We start from the raw sequence: 8541 nt of genomic DNA on the forward strand, positions 1-8541 counted from the left end.
TTTATAGACATATCTCACCTGACTTCTATTTTTATATTCTGATCTGGGCACTAGCCAACCCCATAAGCCTCCCCTTAGTTCTGAACAAGAGGGTCATAGAGCCATGTGCTTGTGGTTCATTCCGGTAATCCTAGCTCCTCAGGAGGCTGAGATCTGAGGATGGTGGTTCAAACCAGCCCAGGCAGGAAAGTCCATGAGACTTTTATCTCCAGTAAACTACTAGAACACCGGAAGTGGCGCTGTGGCTCAAGCAGTAGAGCTCTTGCCTTGAGCTGAAGAGCTCAGGGACAGCGCCCAAGCCCAGAGTTCAAGCCACACGACCAAACAAAAAAAATATAGAGAGAGAGTCATAGAGTTGAATTCCTCCTATCTTCCCTCAGGTAGATTTTGCTCTGCCCTAAATGTGCGGAAGATGAGCAAGTGAAGAAGTAAGTGGCCTTTGGGAGCAATGGAAGGGCTGTCCTCCAAACTGGGATTTTTGAGCTTCTCATTCAAAGTGCAAAGTTTTCCTTTGCACACCACTTGGGTTTTCTCAGGAAGCTGAGGCTTGGGATGTGAGTGGATGGCGGAGGACAGAGCTGTGGTATGGTTGGGGACTCTCAGGGATGACAGGGAGTACTGTGTGTACAAAGTCAGATCCTGTAGATAAACCACCTTCTCACTGCCTATCACAGTGAGAATTTTGGAGAATTGTCCTTCAGAAGTTTCTAGAAGTGGGTTGTGAGGAACATCCTGCTTACAGGAGTCTCCTCCTCCTTCCCAAAATGCAAGTCTGGGTATAGGATGGACAGCTACAGCATGGGAGTCCTGCCAGAAAGGAGTTATGGCAGGGTCAGGATGGGGAATGTGGCCTCTGATTCTCCTTGTCCCCATCTGTCCACAGCACCCTTTCTTCTATCTTCACCATGTGGATGGAATTTGCCCCGATGACTTTTATGAAAACTAGAACAGAGACACTCTGAATGAACTCTGAAGGAAAACTTTGCACTTTGAATGACTAGCTCAAAAATCCCAGTTTGGAGGACAGCCGTTCCCTTGCTCCCAAAGGCCACTTACTTCTTCACTTGCTCATCTTCCGCACAGTTAGGACAGAGCAAACTCTACCTGAGGGAAGAGAGGAGGAATTCAACTCTATGACTCTCTCTATATATTTTTTTTTTGTTTGGTCGTGTGGATTGAACTCTGGGCTTGGGCGCTGTCCCTGAGCTCTTCAGCTCAAGGCAAGAGCTCTATTGCTTGAGCCACAGCGCCACTTTCGGTGTTCTAGTAGTTTACTGGAGATAAAAGTCTCATGGACTTTGCTGCCTGGGCAGGTTTGAACCACCATCCTCATATCTCAGCCTCCTGAGGAGCTAGGATTACCAGAATGAACCACAAGCACATGGCTCTATGACCCTCTTGTTCAGAACTAAGGGGAGGCTTATGGGGTTGGCTAGTGCCCAGATCAGAATATAAAAATAGAAGTCAGGTGAGATATGTCTATAAAATCCTGAGAAAATTTTAAGAGGCTTGAATGAGTAAGTCCAGGTGGCAGTGCCACACACCTGTAATCCTAGATTAGAGAGGCTGGGAGGCTGAGATCTGAGCAGCACAGTTCAAAGCCAGACTGGGCAGGAAATAGCTAGGAAATTGTTATACCCATTTACCATCAAAAAGCCAGAAATGGAGCTGTGGCTCAAGTGATAGAGTGCTAACTTTGCGCACAAAAATCAGGAGAAATCCTAGATTCTGAATTCAAGTTGTAGGATCAGTGCTCAAAAACTAAAACTAAAAATAAAGAAGTGCTTCAGAGGTTTGTAAATGAGCAAGCCCAATATAATCCTTTGCTCATGGCTCAGTAGGCACAGGGTGCTCAGGCCGCCCCTCCCATCCCTCTTCTGGCTAAGTTACTACAAGGCCTCCAATACAGCTTCTGAAGCCTTATTTAACAATGATAAATGTGCTTTCCCAGGGCCTCAACTACGTGAGGTCTGAAGTTGGCTGCCTCTGGTTCATGCCTGTAATCCTAGCCGCTCAGTAAGGAGGCTGCTGAGGCTTCTGGGTTGCACTCAACCTGTACAGACAACTCCTAGACACTATATTCTTTAGTAAAATAGGAAAATTCTAGAAATGCATGTAGAGTGTCAGCCTTCTCAGGAAAAGAGAAATATGCCAAAGAGAGTAAATAGAGGGAACATAATATGTTCACAATGGAGCCACAGAATCCTGTATGTTCTAGTCCTGAGACATTAGCCAGAATGTGCCCCACTTTGTGTCCCTTCCCATGAGAAGACTCCAGGGAAACAAACTGACTCAGACAGGTGCCAAGTGTTCACAACACGCAGCCAGGAGGGGCTGAGCAGCCCAGGGCTTGAAGGGGGAACACTCACTGTTTGAACAGAATAGCCAGCACTTGCTCCATTATCCCACACAATCTGTCATTATGTAGGAAGAGATCGCCTGTGTGGTAGGCAAGGGACCAGGTTCATCGCCAGCATCTCCAGCAGGACTGCCTCCGGGCTCTCCACATTATAGGGCATATTCAGGGTCGGGGCTCCATCACTGTACCCCTAAGATGGTAAAGAGAATGGATCTTTCAAACATGGAAATGGGAGCACACTTCAAGTTGAGTAACTGCCATAGATTGGAATGAAAACCATAGACAAAGTGACATATCATGATGGACACTTAAAAGCACACAAGAAGGCCTCCTGACTATACCTCGCCTGAGTTGGCTGGTGTTTCCATTGATTCCTTGTTGGAAAATGGGCTGAGGGTTTGGACTTGAGCTGAAAACGGGACCAGCCTGTCCAGGCTCGAATGAAGCACCTACCTCGCTTTCCCAACCTTGCTCTCCTGAGCTTCCAAGACAACATGAAAACATCTTTCTCGCTCCATGCTCGCTTTAAACCTCGACCCTCAGCGATGTCTGTCTTCTAAGTTTTTCAGTTCATACGTGTAAACCAAATGAGCTCCTGGCTTTTAAGGGACTCTTTTATCCAATTAACCCCAAGAAGCCAGAAGAAGGTCGGGATAGAACAGTAGCCTTGAATGAAAAAGCTAAGGGACAGTACTCAGCCCTGAGTTCAGCAGTGCCAGCACAAAATACATGAACAATATAGGAGACAAACGAAGCATCAACAGGATGTGCTCCCACTGTACTTGGTACTCTGTACTAAGGACTCAAAGTTATTTTTCTTTCTTGTGATTGTTTCTAACAAATCTATAAGATGATATCTTTGTTGCTTTGTATGTCCCTCCCCCATGGGATAACCTGTTTTCACTGTATTTGATGTTGGTATAATCTGTGGAGGGGAAGGACAAAAACAAATGGTTTATATAGGGATACAGGTGGACCCATTGCAACAATGAGATGTACAAGATGTTAGGTCGAAAAAGGTACATTACAATTTTGACCCGCGGGGGTAGGGGGGGTGGGAGTGGGTAGGAAGAACCAGGGAGATGGGAAGGGATGGGAAGGTTAAACAAAGTAGGAAGCAACAATGCTTGATAAGAACGTACTGGTACATAAATGTCACCCCTCTGTAAGGTATTTTCACAAAAAAGAAAAGAAAAGAAAAAAAAATAGTACATGGTAAACAGTAACCATTGTTACATGATCCCTTTGTTCACCAAACTAGTAAATTCATCTCTGCCATACATCCCGACTCCACTTGAGGCAGAGAGCTCTAACAGGGATGAAATAGAAAAATGTGTCAAATGACGTTGCAAAGCTCACTTTACCAAGGATCCTGTGATCATCACTCATGCCACTTCTCCCCGCATGCTGGTGGCTGTTGGTGACTGTGGGAGATGCTGGTTTCTGATCAGACTGTTCACAGGCACACAGAGAGGGTCCTCAACAGCTAGCAGAGGGGATACGTCCATTCTCACCCTCAAGTCACAATATGCATGGTGTGGCTGTTTTGCTGGGAAGCTTCTATAGTAATGTTCTGTGTGTGTGTGTGTGTGTGTGTGTGTGTGTGTGTGTGTGTGTGTGTGTGAATACGCATGGTGGGGCTGTTTTGCTGGGAAGCTTCTATACTAATGCTGTGTGTGTGTGTGTGTGTGTGTGTGTGTGTGTGTGTGTGTGTGTGTGTGTGTGTGTGTGTGTGTGTGTGTGTGTGTGTGTGTGTGTGTGTGTGTGTGTGTGTGTGTGTGTGTGTGTGTGTGTGTGTGTGTGTGTGTGTGTGTGTGTGTGTATCCATTTCCTGGCCTATGTAATTGAGGATCCAAGTAGGGGGCCCTAACTTTAAAAGATAAAAGATTTGGAGCCAAGGGCTTGAACTTAGTGTAATTTTACCCAGCATGGAATAGATGAAGCATTGGGTAAACTGTCGGGTCTTGGTCCATCCCAAGAAAGACAGACAGGGTCAGCGGATAGGTAAGTGCAGCAGTTTGCCCCTTCCCCAGCCTCCCTTAGAGCTGGGGAGACAATCAGACTCAGCAGGGAGTCGAATCAAGCAGGAACTCACACTCATTTATTAACACACAGAAAGCACTTTTTAAAGCAAAAATGACCGGGTGGCATGGCAGGGAAGGAAAAGGAACCAATCACTGTAAAGGTCACACCCTATCATGCACCTAAACTTCCACTGGCTGGTTACACAATGAATGTGAAGCAAATCCGGCTCTGCCCACTCAACTCCCTCTCAGCGCCATCTTTTCTGCCCAGTGCCCCACAGTATACCACTATGTATGTAGTTTACACTCATTGTCAAGTAAATGAAACCATCCTTTTCATTGTTAGAACACTTGGAAATGTGTCAGCTGATGTGGTGGTGGATTAGGCTATGGTGTGCTGGAAAATATGTTAGAAGAAACTCTAACTTATTAAATATACATACAGATGTGAAAATGTATTTCTGCCTACTTGTACATGTGGGGCTAGGAAACACACACATATTTCCTGGCTCTGTTGAAGAACAGATGCCTCAGGAGCAAGGGCAATATTTGGTGCTCACAGCCTAACTTATAATGGCATTTTTCAATATAAGAAACTGTCAGAACTGTTGAAGAAAGAATTGTTACTACCTCTGGATGGAAAGGAATACAATTAACATGGATCAGCATAAAAACCTGTATTGTCACAAAGAAACTGGCAAATAGGAAATTAGAGAAATGCCACAATCAACACAGATGCAATAAGCTGTGCATGTGAAAATGCTGCTGCGGAAACCTTACACAAGTAAAAACTATAAAAATGAGAAAAAATAACACAAACACTGTGCAAAAAAAATTAAATGAAAGTAACAGCTGCATCAGGTGTGTGTGTCCGTGTGTGTGTGTCCGTGTGTGTGTGTGTGTGTGTGTGTGTGTGTGTGTGTGTGTGTGTGTGTGTGTGTGTGTGTGTGTGTGTGTGTGTGTACAAGTGATGGCAATGGGGCTTAAGTTCAGGGGTTGTTCTCTAACTTGGGTTTTTCAGGGAGTGGTGCTTTGCCATGCCTTCAGTCCAGAATTTTTGGTTCCTTAACTGGAGATTCAGTCTCATGGGCTCTTCTGCCCAGTTAGACTGTGTAGTGCCATGATGGCAGCCTCTTGCAAAGCTAGAATTACAGACCTCAGCCACTGAAATCCCCTTGTAGAATTAATATGTTCATAAAAGATTTAAAATATGTCACCAACAATACAAGAAAATGACTGAATGAACAGCACAGTGTAGGGAATTTTTGGTTGGGTATTGTGTATTTCCAAATGAACTTTTCAGATTCTTTAGAACACAAGGACATGGAGCACAATCTCTGACATGTTAAAAATGTACTACTAGCCAGCTAGTTGCTGGTGGCTCAGATCTTTAATCCAAGCTACTCAAGAAGCTGAGATCTTAGAAATGAGAGTGGAAGCCAATCAAGACTGGAAAGTCCATGGACTCTCATGTTGAATTAACCACCAAAACCTACAAATGGTACAGTGGCTCAAGTGGTGGAGCATTAGACTTGAACAAAAAAGTTCCGTGATAGATTCCAGGCTCTGAATTCAAGCCCCAACACTGGCACAAAACACAAAACGGTCTAGGTTTTGACTTTGTTTAGTTTTCTTTTTCCACCAGTTCTGGGTCTTGGACTCAGGGCCTGGTGTCTATCCTGAGACTCTCTGTGCTCAAGGCTACAGCTCTACCACTTGAGCCACAGCACCATTTCTGGTTTTCTGATGGTGTTGTGCAGACAAGTGTCTCATGGAGTTTCCTGCTCAGGCTGCCTTTGAACCATAATCCACAGATCTCAGCCTCCTGAGTAGCTAGGATTATAGGTATGAGCCACCAGTGCCCAGAAATGGCTAATTTACAAGAAGCTCAAAATATTTGGAAATGAAACCAAAAAAGCAATTTGTAAGGTGCCAGTGGGTCAGGGCTATTATCATATTTACTCAAGAGCCCAGGATCTCAGAAACTGAGTTTGGGACCAATTCAGGCAGGAAAGCCTGTGAGTCTCTGACTTCCAATCAAGAAAAGTGCAAGTGATCTATGTGAAAAGTGATGGAGCCCGATCCTTGAGCAAAAACACTAAAAGACAGCACCCAAGCCTTGTGTTCAAATCCCTGGCCAGAAAAACACAATGTTTTAAAAAGGAGTTTTACTTCCAACAGAGGTTGCAGAGAGTCTTGGGAGTCTCATTGTTGCAATGGGTCATTCTGTGATCATGTTTCACCATTTTGTTATACTCCTTCCCCTCCCCAAATTAGAGAAATGTATATATAAGATGCAATGTACAAGAATCAAATACAGTGATTACAGGGATGTACCACAGAAAAGAAAATAAGAGAAATAATTTCACTGTTCACTAAGAACAAAAACAAAGAAAAGCCTCTTGTGTCTGTATCTTGGCCCTCGTTTTGCCTAGCATCTTGTTTTTGTTGTTCTTGTCCTTACTCTTTTTTTAGTTTTATTTCACAATTTCACTAGGAATGCAATTTTCAATCCCGGTATTTGGTTTTGTTTATTCAACTCACTCTGACACCCAGCCCAGTTACCCAAATATCAACCCTGAACTTCTAAGAAGCCATTCCCAGCACACCAACCACCAAATCCAGCTATGTATGTGATGGACTTACCTTACAGAGCTAAACCGGGGTACAGTTCTCAAAGTCTGTGAGGCTTCTATCTCCAGAATACCAACAGAAATCTGCAGGCAGAACTGTGATCCAAGTGGTAGAGTGGCAGCCCTGAGGAGGGGAAAGGAGGGGGCAGAGTCAGGGAGGACACCAAGGCCTTGAGTTCAAGTCCCAGGACTGGCACACACACACACATTAGAAGAGGAAATAACAAGGAGAGAAAGCTAAGGCATTCGATGACCCTTACTGGCAACACACCCACCATCACCCCAAAACACTCCCCGGACCCCAGGGAAGCCGTTCCTCCAAACCTCCGTGTCCCCTCCAGACCAGCCAGACACCTAAGGGACTCACCTCAGACAAAGCCCGCCGCCCTTCCTCAGCAGCACACCTGCGCAAGCCCCACTGCTTCCTGCACCCCGTGTGCTGGGGTCTGGCCGTCCTGCAGGCTCCACGCCGGGCAAGGCACGGGAGGATGCGCTGCCCGGCCTGACAGCAACCATGGCGGATCCAGGCGCCCAAACACCGCGGAGGCCGCACGGGGCGGCACAGCCAGGCCCAAGCTCCAGAAAGGACGTCCACAAGTTCCCGCTGCACACAAGGCCTTGCGGGGTTTCCTGACAGGCCTCCCTTCCCCACGGCTGCCCTTCCTCATTGCTTCCCCCAGGACAGGACCTCAGCGCCAACTTCTCTGCTCCAGACCCCTGTCTCTCCTAGAAGCTGCAATGGCAGACCCGCAGGGGCTGCATTGCCAGTCTGAGCATGCGCACCAGCCGTCCTCCCACTGCGCATGTCCACGTGCTGCTCCAGAGGAGCTGAGGCCTTGTCTCAAAATCTAAGGCCTTGGGGTTGAGAGTCCCTGAAACTCAGAACCCAGATTCGTAAGTCACAAAGATCACAGGCCTGTGCCTCAGGTGGCTAGCTCACAGCGCCTTTTTCATACAGAGTGCTGAATTTCCTTATGTTCTTTTTATAGATACACACACACACACACACACACACACACACACACACACACACACACACACTCAAATATATATTAATCTATTTTTAATGTATATGTACACACAACTATATATTTATATATTGATAATCAATATTCTATAAGCATTTTGCCCAAAAATGTTTTAGTAAGCAGGTATTCTGTGACTTGGGCCTTTTCCTGGGCTCTTTGTTTACAATTATTTTTCAGACCAACTGTTGAGTTTTGGCCTCCTGGTGGCATTCAATTTGAAGTTCCTCACTTCTGTCTTCCCAGTTGCTCTGATTGATTAGAAGTGTGCAGCTCTACCACCAGATTTACAAAACAACAATTATATAAATAGTTCTTGAAACACCAGTAGAAATGCCGAAGTCATGTATCATATCTCGGAGGTATGCATGATGGAGAGCTAACATTTTATATAAACTTGAATCCCTAGACTCCGATGGTAAAGCTAATGGTGTAGTACTTCAGTAGCTTGTATATGTCTGGGTTCCAGACTCAAACAACAACAAACAACACTCCAGGAT

This window comes from Dipodomys merriami, unplaced genomic scaffold, assembly GCF_024711535.1.
Source record: "Dipodomys merriami isolate MVZ:Mamm:240054 unplaced genomic scaffold, mDipMer1.0.p SCAF_48, whole genome shotgun sequence".
NCBI classification, from domain to species: domain Eukaryota; kingdom Metazoa; phylum Chordata; class Mammalia; order Rodentia; family Heteromyidae; genus Dipodomys; species Dipodomys merriami.